We start from the raw sequence: 12,793 nt of genomic DNA, 5'->3' as shown, positions 1-12,793 counted from the left end.
AAACAAACCTTTCAATCCATACTGATCTCTAGAGAGAAAGACATTTTACCTGTCACACTTTTTGTGGAATATTGGATTTCGTTAATTTAAGACACCTGTTTCAACTCATCAGCTCGTCAGAATAGGCATCGACATGAGACAACTAAAATTGAACTAATTCTCTTAAGCCTTAAAATTGCAGAAATGTCCTTAAATAAAAGAGGAAAATGTATCTCTTGGTTCTATTAGTGAAATCTTCTCAATATTTTGTATCAAACACTAAACCACAATTTCATTAATAAAATGTACACATTATTTTTAATAATTACGTAAAAACATTTAGTGAAAATTACAAGACTCATGATTAATTTTTTACAGTGTATAAAACATTGCATTTACAAGCCATAATTATATATAACGTGCACATCGTTAATCAATGTGACAACCAAATGAAACAGAAATTAAGCTACTAAATGAGGTTCGGATGATTACTGCGAATTGAAAAGCTGCAGCAGTTCTATGCTATACAAGAACACAAATGAGACTTGTAGAATAAAGTGTTTACTCATTTATTATGATACCAGAGCTATTTATATTATTAAACTAATTTAATTAAAAATGATATATTGAAATCAAATCAGGGTAGTTGACTTTTTGAGATTAATACTGGCTTGTACTTCAACATATTTGACCACAAGAGGGGGAACTTCAACATGAAAACTCTTCCGATTTTGTCAAAATTTGCTTTCATCTGATTTATATTATTAGGGGTGTGAAACCATACATTTATTGACTGGAATCACCTGGAAGCCTCAATAGTTGTCTGCAACGAATATATTTCATTAGTATTATTATGAAAATGTTTCTGCAGTTATTTTCAAAAGCTTATACAAACAATACACTTCATACAGTGATACACAGCTGTGTAGAGCATTGCCATATGTAATATGGAAGTCATTTGTCACTGGCTGGTTGCCAGATTGGTTTAAGTGACAGATTTTGGACAATTTTCAAACGTCTTCTTCTGTGAAACCGCAGGTACGATTGATGTGGAATTCTGTACACATGCCCTTGGCTAGATCCTCCATCAGATTTGTTAAAGGCAATACGATTGATGAAACGAGATGCTTAAAGCAATGCTTAAATTGCATAACGTGTCATAAATAGCAGGTTTGAAGTACATTAGAATGTATTAGACTGTGTTAGTACTGTGTAGATGTGTATTTGGCCCCCTGCATTGCTGCTTGCAGATATATTTATTATTACGCTTCCAGGTCCAGGATGCCTGGAAGCCTATTGTTGTTGTAAGGATTTTTATTATTATTATTATTATTATTATTATTATTATTATTATTATTATTATTATTTATTTATTTATTTATTTTTCTTTTCTTCCGCCAGAATATTTTCAAATGCCTATAACTTTTGAACTGCTTGGTGAAAACTCACCAAACTATGGTATGAGTGTAGGGGCTATGGTATGGTCACTTAAATACAATATGGTGGCCTAACGTCACATGGTTTGGCAGCCATCTTGAATGTAGTCCAAAAAATTGGACCGTTTTCAAACAGTGTTTTATCAGGAATGGTAAAGAGTTGAGTTATGAAACTTTTTCTACATAGTGTGCTTATGTAAATACTTGATTTGGATATATCAAAAAAATGATAAGTCACATGGTGTGCTCACAATTTTCAATTAAGCTGAAAACACTTGAGCCTCAGCTCCTCATAGACCATTTGACTGGCTGATGTGTGCTTTGGTATACAGCATCTGTGGACTGTTCTCTACAAATATTCTATAAGAAAAGTTCCTACGTGAAGAAATATGGGCGCAATGAACAAATGTTTTAGACAAAAAGTCAATTTTTTTACTGTAATGATGCACTGTCTCCACTTGTGGCAGCATATATATTTTTCACTGAGAAAACAAGATTCAGGCGCCATCTTTGGCATGCACATCGTAAAAACTAAGAACTATCAGTCACTTGCAACAGTACTACAATGGAAAGTATCTGTTTAAACACACAGACACTTCTGCAAGCAAATACAAATAGTATAAACTGAGATTTGTTATAGTGAGGGATCGTTTCAGAAAGAAAGCCGTTGAGAAAAGCTAGACAAACCGAAAGTGAAACTAAAACATAGAATTAAAAGTGATTCACAAAACACGAAAATACAAGTTATTAAAATAAATACAAGAATATGAACAATGGTACAACAGCAATGACGTTGCTGAATCTGTAGTGGTGGGTTATTGCTTTAATTTGAAAATCATTTCAATCTGAGATCGAGTGCCACCGCGAGTGCATTACTACTGTTTAATGTTAACGATGCAACACGGGGGCACGATTTTGTCCTCTTCTATCTCAGTGAGATCGTATATTATGGTGACATATTATATACTGAACAATGCAGAATCGCTGGCTCTACAAAGTAGAGTTGAAAGGGTAAACATAAGACGTGTACTGTGCGAGCTACACCCGAAAATACGGACCTACTCTGTCTTTGTACATTGTAACAGCAAAAGACTAAGGGCAGGATTAAATCAAAAATGTTTGCGAGCGCGAAAAGTCCCAGAAGAGTCACAGGAGGGGATCTCGCAGCTCAGCTCCTCGCTGAATTAAATCTGAAATGTGCGGAGCTGCGAGCGGGAGGAGCCGGATTTTCTGGCGGGGTTTCTGGGGTGGGCGGGCGCGTGAGAGAAATCGCGAGCCAATCACAGTGTCTGAAATCTGAGTGACAGCGAGGGCGCGAGAGCAGGACGTGCTGCGAGGAGAGCGATGCGTCGATAAAGCAGAGAAATCAAAACTGTGACCCGCCCGCTAATAGCAAACTACACAACTGTACTCAGTTGCGGCTTCATTTTCAGTAAGATGACACTTTCTTCTAACCATAAATGTAACCGCTGTGATGTACAGGTGTGTAGTTTGCTATTAGCGGGTGGGTCAAAGTTTTAATTTTATCCAGCCCCACGATAGCGCCTGAAGGTACAGCTCCACGCTGTAAATTGAAAGCATGAGTCTACCCGCTGAAACACAATTACAAACCTGTACTGTGTAGCGGCTAAAAAAGAGTAGCAGAAAATAATACAATAATAAAAACAAAGCCGCTCTTGATGACAGCTGTGTATTTTAAATTTTGTATGTCTTCGCAGACAATCTTATCCAGGCGTTATCTATAGCCGTGGATCAATGCTGGTATCTTCGGTTATATATGAATACCAGAAAAATGCAAGTCTCTTATTCAGGTACGCTTTAAATCAGCGTTTACTTGTCATGTGCACTTTGTATTGCTCTGTTTTGTAAGATTGCCAATAAACATATAAACACATATAATAATAATAAGAATAATAAGAATAAGAATAAGAATAATATGTGTAGCGCGGTGTATTCAATAAAAACTGACCCACTGGCTAATACAAAACTACTAAATGAACATCATAGTGGTTACATTAATTATTAGAATAAATGATCAACTGAAGAATGAAGCCGCAACTGAGTCCAGTTCTGTAGTTTTGTATTAGCAGCGGTCAAAGATTTGATTCAATCTGGCCCCTAGTTTGCCGGTATAATGTCGGTTGATGTGTGATTGTTCACTGGATGTGTCCCATTGTGATATGTGGTTGTGAAGCAAATATATATTTCATGGAGATATTGATATAAGTTGTTCGACTCCGATATGACTCAGAATCGCTCATTTCAGGTGTTTAATTTTCTACATTTTCTGGTGGAGGACCCCCAGACCCCCAGACCCCCACCGTGAATCCCTCATTATGCCTCGCCCTCATTTTCCTGGCTACGCCACTGATCCATACATAGATACTCTTTATAGTACACATTGTAATATGACAGTGTAATATAATTGTGTATATGTCAGTTGTATATATGTCAATCTACATCATTGATTTTCCACAGTGCCAGCTGTGATAGCGGTGCTGATAGTGGCTTGGCGCCCCCACAACGTCCCCTACTGTAGTTTGAAAGGAGCCTGTAGCATATAGGTTAACGCGGCACATAATTGTCTCCACGGTAAGAGGATGGTTGCGTGCAAATCTATTGTTCAATTTATCCTTCAGCAGGTGACACAATAACGATATGCTGTGTCTATCAAACCGATAATGTCTTATTAAAAGGTGATCGGAAGGTCTAGAAAGTTCCGATGGATCTGAAAGTGTAGGGCTGGCATCGTCTTCCACGCCTTCGGGCATCGATGTCTGCCGTTATAATTTTAATTGTCATAATAGTCCACTTTCTCTTGTATAGATGGCGATATGGTGCTCATTCAATCCAATTGCGTCATGCGTGTGTGATATGTGATTAGTAATGAATGATTGACTGATGCTACATTATTACTGGTTTCATTATGTTGTTGCATATCATCTCCGTGTTATATAGGCTGCTGTGTCTAGGATAAAGGCATAACGTTGGCCACCTGCTACTAGATAATTGATTGTTCAGATTATTCCATATTTTTCTAGAATATATACAGTGGGGGAAAAAAGTATTTGATCCCCTGCTGATTTTGTACGTTTGCCCACTGACAAAGAAATGATCAGTCTATGATTTTAATGGTAGGTGTATTTTAACAGTGAGAAACAGAATAACAACAAAAAAATCCAGAAAAACGCATTTCAAAAAAGTTATACATTGATTTGCATATTAATGAGGCAAATAAGTATTTGACCCCTTCGACTTAGTACTTGGTGGCAAAACCCTTGTTGGCAATCACAGAGGTCAGACATTTCTTGTAGTTGGCCACCAGGTTTGCACACATCTCAGGAGGGATTTTGTCCCACTCCTCTTTGCAGATCCTCTCCAAGTCATTAAGGTTTCGAGGCTGTTTGGCAACTCGAACCTTCAGCTCCCTCCACAGATTTTCTATGGGATTAAGGTCTGGAGACTGGCTAGGCCACTCCAGGACCTTAATGTGCTTCTTCTTGAGCCACTCCTTTGTTGCCTTGGCTGTGTGTTTTGGGTTATTGTCATGCTGGAATACCCATCCACGACCCATTTTCAATGCCCTGGCTGAGGGAAGGAGGTTCTCACCTAAGATTTGATGGTACATGGCCCTGTCCATCATCCCTTTGATGCGGTGCTGTTGTCCTGTCCCCTTAGCAGAAAAACACCACCAAAGCCTAATGTTTCCACCTCCATGTTTGACGGTGGGGATGGTGTTCTTGGGGTCATTCCTCCTCCTCCAAACACGGCGAGTTGAGTTGATGCCAAAGAGCTGGATTGTGGTCTCATCTGACCACAACACTTTCACCCAGTTCTCCTCTGAATCATTCAGATGATGGCAAACTTCAGACGGGCCTGTACATGTGCTTTCTTGAGCAGGGGGGCCTTGCGGGCGCTGCAGGATTTCAGTCCTTCACGGCATAGTGTGTTACCAATTGTTTTCTTGGTGACTATGGTCCCAGCTGCCTTGAGATCATTAACAAGATCCTCCCATGTAGTTCTGGGCTGATTCCTCACCGTTCTCATGATCATTGAAACTCCACAAGGTGAGATCTTGCATGGAGCCCCAGACCGAGGGAGACTGACAGTTATTTTGTGTTTCTTCCATTTGCGAATAATCGCACCAACTGTTGTCACCTTCTCACCAAGCTGCTTGGCGACGGTCTTGTAGCCCATTGCAGCCTTGTGTAGGTCTACAATCTTGTCCCTGACATCCTTGGACAGCTCTTTGGTCTTGGCCATGGTGGAGAGTTTGGAATCTGATTGATTGATTGCTTCTGTGGACAGGTGTCTTTTATACAGGTAACGAGCTGAGATTAGAAGCTCTCCCTTTAAGAGAGTGCTCCTAATCTCAGCTCGTTACCTGTATAAAAGACACCTGGGAGCCAGAAATCATGCTGATTGATAGGGGATCAAATACTTATTTCCCTCATTAACATACAAATCAATTTATAACTTTTTTGAAATGCGGTTTTCAGGATTCTTTTGTTGTTTTTCTGTCTCTCACTGTTAAAATACACCTACCATTAAAATTATAGACTGATCATTTCTTTGTCAGTAGGCAAACGTACAAAATCAGCAGGGGATCAAATGCTTTTTTCCCTCACTGTATGTGATAAAGAGGTGTTTTTCACCCTTGCTTTAAGATGCATTACTATTTATGTACAGCACAATTAGGCTGGGATTAAATCTAAACTTTGACCCACCCGCTAATAGAAAACTACAGAACTGTACTCAGTTGCAGCTTCATTTTTAGTAAGATGCCATTTTCTTCTAATCATAAATGTAACCACTATGATGTACAGGTTTGTAGTTTGCTATTAGCGGGTGGGTCAAAGTTTTGATTTAATCCGGCCGTTAGTCAGATATCAATTCGTTATTTTAACTTTTTTTATAAAGGTGACCTGCCTGGTATGACCTGAGTAATGGGGATAATGTTTCTATCTCTCACAAATTTAATAAGACAATTGAAAAAAGTAATAGTTTAAGAATATATACACAGATATATATACCATTGTTTAAAAGAAACTCACCTATCTACCCACTGGTATTGGGCCTTTTCTACACCAGCACCTTCATATCTGTTCGCTAATCTGCATTCCAACTGCACCATCACCCAGGAAAGGATCATCCAATTCTCATTCATAACAGCGTAGGATGACATTGTGTCAGATGTCAACTTAATTTTTCTGGCAACTTTCCTGGTGTGGTCAGATCTCATTACTTGCCCAAATGTGCCCTGTGTAAACTTGTTGATGACTGACTCTTGACATTGATGCTTCTGTATCAGACAATCAGTAAAATGTTGGTATACCTCAGAGAAAGTTTTTCCAGCCATTGTGGATTGTCAGCAAACCAGTGCTTTTTTCATGCTTTACAGCACAGTCTGGATGTAAATATATAATATTGACCACTGATGCCAACAATCACTCTGGGTCTTCCCACCCCAGATGAGACTATCAGTGGCTGAGAACATCCATGTAAGCAGCGAAGTGTGAAATTGTTTTTCAACCTGCTCATAATGGTACTATCCTCAGGTTTCCAAATAAAGAATAGGTGGAGCTGAAAATACTTTGGTCAAAACAGCGAAACACTGTTCATTGGGAGACATACAGGATGCGATCCAGGCCACAGTCCCAAGGCTTCTAATTCTGTCTTCATCCACACCTTCCACTCTTGAGAACATCTCCAACCCTTGATTCCTTTATCAAAACTAATTGTGTGAGGAGAAGCAAATGATGACACTTGTATGGAAGTAGGTGGTAGGGGTGTACCTTTAGGCAAAATATATGAATAATTTTTAGTCCAGACCACAAAGCTTGCACAGTACACAACTATTTTCTGTAATGGTGCGCTGGCAATGGCACTCACAGTCACAGACTCTGTACCTGCATAAAATATAAAATATCAGTATGTTTTTATAGTGTTTAATTTTTTTCTAAACTGGTAATTATTTAGTGTAAAAGATTAAGAAAAACATGTATATAGTGACAGTACAGACAAAAACTTAGGTTTGTGAAACAACAAAAGCAATGAATTGTGTATTTGTATGCATGTGCACATAATGGTGATTTCAGTACACTTATCAATGAAATGTAAATAGCATACCTTGTGCTTGACCAGATGGAGCCACTTCTGACACCATTGATAACAGTGGTGATGTAGGCTTTACAGGTGGACTTATGTTTTAAAAACAAAGAAATGTTTCAAATGAAAGTTATGTTTATTAAGATTATGCAAGTAATACATATTTACAATCTGACGGGCATACATCCTTGTTGGTAGTGTCACCTCCAGGTGGTCTTGATACAGTAGAATTAGATCGTTCTGAATGTATTAAAAAAAGTTTATTCATATTCTTACTGTGAAGCAGATTAATTGTTAGTGTTAGTATTAGTATGGCAATAACAATATTCCATGTTTAAAGTTTTTATCTTTGGTTGTGCCACCTTATTCACTAATAAGATAATTTCTATGTGAAATGAACATAGATAACTTGTTTCACTTTTGACTAGTTTCAAAATCAAAATAACATAATAAACGTTTACTTACATGCTTGTGCAGTAAATTTAGATTGTGATATATCTATCATTACCTTTTCCAGGTATTCATGACCACTGACAGGTGAAGGGAATAACACTGATAATCTCGTTATCATGGCACCTGTCAGTGGGTGTGATATATTAGGCAGCAAGTGAACATTTTGTCCTCAAAGTTGATGTGTTAGAAGCAGGAAAAATGGGCAAGCGTAAGGATCTGAGTGACTTTGACATGGGCCAAATTGTGATGGTATACGACTGGGTCAGAGCATCTCCAAAACTGCAGCTCGGGTGTTCCCGGTTTGCAGTGGTCAGTATCTATCAAAAGTGGTCCTAGGAAGGAAAAGCAGTGAACTGGCGACAGGGTCATGGGTCGGCCAAGGCTCATTGATGCACGTGGGGAGCGAAGGCTGGCCCGTGTGGTCCGATCCAACAGAAAAACACAGCAAACACAGTGCATCACAGTTTGTTGCGTATGGGGCTGCGTAGCCGCAGACTAGTCAGGGTGCCCATGCTGACCCCTGTCTACTGCCGAAAGTGCCTACAATGGGCACGTGAGCATCAGAACTGGACCACGGAGCAATGGAAAAAGGTGGCCTGGTCTGATGAATCACGAGTTCAGGGTGTTGACTTGGCCTCCAAATTCCCCAGATCTCAATCAAATCGAGCATCTGTGGTATGTGCTGGACAAACAAATCTGATCCATGGAGACCCCACCTCGCAACTTACTGGACTTACAGGAGTCCATGCCTCGACAGGTCAGGGCTGTTTTGGTGGAAAAAGGGGGACCTACACAATATTAGGCAGGTGGTCATAATGTTATGGCTGATTGGTGTATATCTAGTAAATAGAAAATATTTAAGTATTTAATTTTTGTTTTTAACTTCATGACATTCGTTACTACTTGAAGTAGTGAAGTAATTACATGCCTGGTTCTTGTGGGGGAGGCACAGACACTGTTGAGGGAACAGAAACAGCCCGAGGGGGCACAGACACCATCGAGGGAACAGAAACAGCCCCAAGTAGCACAGACACTGTTGAGGTAGCTCTAGAAAAAAGATCCCTTTTCCTCTGCAAGTAACTTTGTAGCTTATGCTTTTTTGTCCCCGGTACACATTTTCTGCTGAGAATAAATGCAGCATAACCATCGGCTTCGCTTTATCGAAATCTCTCTCCAGGTGTCTTCAGCGCGCACCCCAAATCCAACAAGATTGTCATCTTCAGATTTCTCAGGTCCCATTGGCACATCTTTCTTGTGCGTTTCAAATTTCAGAAGATCCTCAATTTTGTTGTGGCTCAGTGCATAATCAATGAATGACATTAAACTGTCCTTACTGTGTCCTTGTGAAGAAGGAAACCTTTAGCTGTTTCCTCCTGTACATTTGTGATCAGGTACATGGTGTAACCGACATCATTTTCCAGAAGCCATCTGAATGATTTCCCCTAATATCAGCCAAAGTCGGCGCAGTTGGTCTTTGAGACCTTTTTGGATCACGTGCGGAACAGACCAGGGAGGCGCCAACCATGACTCATTTCAAAAAGGGCAAAAGGAGCACTGTTTTTATTGTTTGAGTATTTTACATTACAAAAATTAAACATACAAAGTTTTAATACTCATGATTAAAAACTGTTTTTAAAATACAATTCCAAAATCATTTCTGAAACTTTTTAAATCCTTAAAAGTTTTAAACAGAACAAGTGAATTCAAAAGTGTGTTAAATATCAAAACAATTTGTATTAAATATGGCAAACTGCCAAAATAACTATAATGAAAAAAAAAAACGGTAGATGCATTAGACAAAATAAAGAACAAAACATGTTTCTAAAGCAATACAAAACAGTCTAATACATCTTTTTCTAATTTTAAAAACAGTCAGCACATCAGACAAACCATAAACATAAAAAAAAACCTCAAAACCCTGTGATTTAAAACCATTTAAAACAAAGACCATAATCAGTCTTTATAAAATTAAAATCAACAATCCTGCAGAGGAGGCCCTCACAGTCCTGATAGAGATGTTCTTTCTATGCTTCCCAGTGCTGATGCTCCACTCCGGACCGGTTCCTGTCTCTGCTGTGCTAACTCCTCTCCGCAGGCCATGGTTGCCTCGCCGGCACCCTCAATCTGTGTGGATGGTGCCTAGGCGCCGGCGCCTCGGCTCCTCACAGACCTGCAGAGAGAGAGAGAGACAGAGAACCAGTCTGGGTGCACATGGGAAGCTTCACTCACGTCTGTACTCCTGAGACCAGCGTGTCAAGTCGGACTCTGCTCCTGAGGAGCAGCCCTGAGGTGGGGGCCCAAGGACCCCTGGACCAGACTTATTAGGAGGAGGAGTGCCTTTTACCCCCCCCCTCACCACCTTTGATCTTCTTAACAAGAGGGATGGGGTAGTTGGGGTATCTCTTCCCCTCTCTCTTCCTCTCCTTTGGCCGTCTGGCCAACTCCTCCTCTGTCATGGAGGCTTTGGCCCCTAACATCGAATCCTGGGTGGGGCAGTGCAGTTGTACCCTTGAGCAAGGTACTTCACTTAGATTGCTCCAGTAAAATGCCCAGCTGTATAAATGGGTACAAATGTAAGTCGCCCTGGATAAGAGTGTCAGCTAAATGACAAAAATAATAATAATAATAATAATAATAATAATAATAATAATAATAATAATAATAATATAAATAATAATAATAATAATAATAAAAAGCAGGGACCCCTGGGTGAGACCGTGGCCCTGCCGCTCCTCTATCCCCCTTCTCCGAGGTGGCTAGAGGAGGCACCCTTCTGTGCTGGCGGTTTCGACACCTGTGTGGCGCCGATATTCCTGTCCTTTGCCTTTCTTTCTATACGAGCCAGCACCTGATCTAATTCACCCTCCAGCTACAACGGTTCCAGGGCTTTCTTTCTCACCTGCCTGTCGCAGCTGGAGGGAGGGCTGGCTCTCTTCTGCAAGACGGTCTCACCTACACTATCTTTCGACCCGGTTCCCGAGGCTCTGCTCTCCACTCTCACACATGGAGGAGCGGTGGGTCTGGTTTTCTTTTCAGCGGTTTTCAGGGGGCTGGTCCACCAAGGCAGGGCCCGATGTTCCGTTTTTGCTGGAGGAGGGAGTGGAACTTCTGCCTCGGCTCCAGCGAGGGGTGGGCCGGGGGGAGCTCGACTATCTTGGGCTGCCTCCAGAGAGGAGACATTATTCGGGTTCTTGGCAGATTTCTCCTCTCTGTCCACCACTTTTCTCTTTTTATTGCTCACCTTCACCCAACCCCCCCCTTCTGACTGTTACCCCTTTCTCTTAAGTGGTTCCTTTGGGGTAGGGGGAGGTTCTGGAGCCAGGTCATATATCTGTTCTTCTTCTCCCTCTCCCTCCTCCTCCCGCGCCGGGCCTCCCTCATGTTCCGGCTCAGGGTCCAGAATGGAATCGTGAGAAGGGAGACCCAACTCTATTTGTGTACGACTGGAGGCAGTTCTTATAGATATGGCCCCCCACAGCTGCAGAGGTAGTAGAGTAACTTTTCTCTGCAGGCGTGTGTCTGGTGACCTCCTCTACACTTACACGTGCACTGGGCAACAACGGGGTCTCGGCCCTGACACCGCCTGCAGAGTTTTGGCATCCCGTCATAGTAGACCAGCCCCCTAGCTTCTCTGATCTGTATAGTATTGGGGAGGTGGCAGACCTTCTCTGGATTCTCCACGCTCCGCCTCAATCGAATCCGGCACTGCCACATTCCCCCCACACACCGTCCACAACCAACATCCAACTATTCGAGTGGAGAGCTCACTGAACCTCGCAAGCCAGATCTTCACGTCCTTGCCTGAGACCATCTCACAGAAAAATTGCACAGTCACTATTCTATAGCAAATATCCGACAGGATTATCATCGCAAAACCCGCCAGCTCCCTGTATTTCTCCCTTCTATACACGCTGTAGCACTCCTCTAACAATTCATGGTTGACAAAGCTTACCTCAAAGAAGTCTTTGTCTTTATGCGGCAGCTTCACCAGCAAAGCCCATACCTTTTTGCAGGACCTCCCTGCTGAACTGGAGTCTTGACATCCGCTTGTCTCCTAAACTAAACAAAGGAACAGAAAACTAGAGGTAGGTCTCCTGCTGGTGGTGGAGGTTCCAGTGGATTGATGTCAGTGAAAAGGTCTGACTGGAGTCACTGCTCCAGTGGGCTGCGCTGCTTCCCGCTGAGACCTGGTCCTGGTCTCCCGTGGGGTGCTGCCTTCATGAAGCCTGCTCTTCGGTCCCACTGGTCCAGGCAGGACCTTCAGATGGTTCATCCTCAGCTGGGCCTCCCTCGCACCGGAACAGGAACACCGCTGGATCAGGAACTCCAAAGGATTCTGGGTCGCCGCCACACTGCCTCTGCTGAAACAAAAAAAGACAAATGCCAATCTCTGCAAAGTCTACTCCATGTCCTCCTTCAGGTGGTGAAGAGAAACCCAATTCCAAGATAAAGGAGCACTGGCTATGTCAAAAGCAGGAATCAAACCCATGCCTCTAGGGGAAACTACAACCTAACCACAGCACCTTCGACCACTTGGCCATCCTGACCAACCGGGAGGGTGCTAGCAAAATGAGTAGCAGTCAAGGACTGCCTTCCGGAGCTTGAGCTGACTGAAGGACACTCACAATGTGGAATAAAGCAGGCAGGGGAGGCAGCGATGCTGCCCTCAACTTTTAGAACTGGAAAAAGACGTGGCGGAAGATATGGGGGCTGCAAGGGCAGCTCCTCATTAGAATACTATTTTATTGTATTTAGTATTTTACATTTACATAAAAACAATTCAATTTTTTAATACTTATGATTAAAATCTTTAAAAA

Source organism: Amia ocellicauda, chromosome 2 (genome assembly GCF_036373705.1).
Source record: "Amia ocellicauda isolate fAmiCal2 chromosome 2, fAmiCal2.hap1, whole genome shotgun sequence".
In the NCBI taxonomy this organism is placed as follows: Eukaryota; Metazoa; Chordata; class Actinopteri; order Amiiformes; family Amiidae; genus Amia; species Amia ocellicauda.
Note: the sequence above shows the minus strand (reverse complement) of the source record.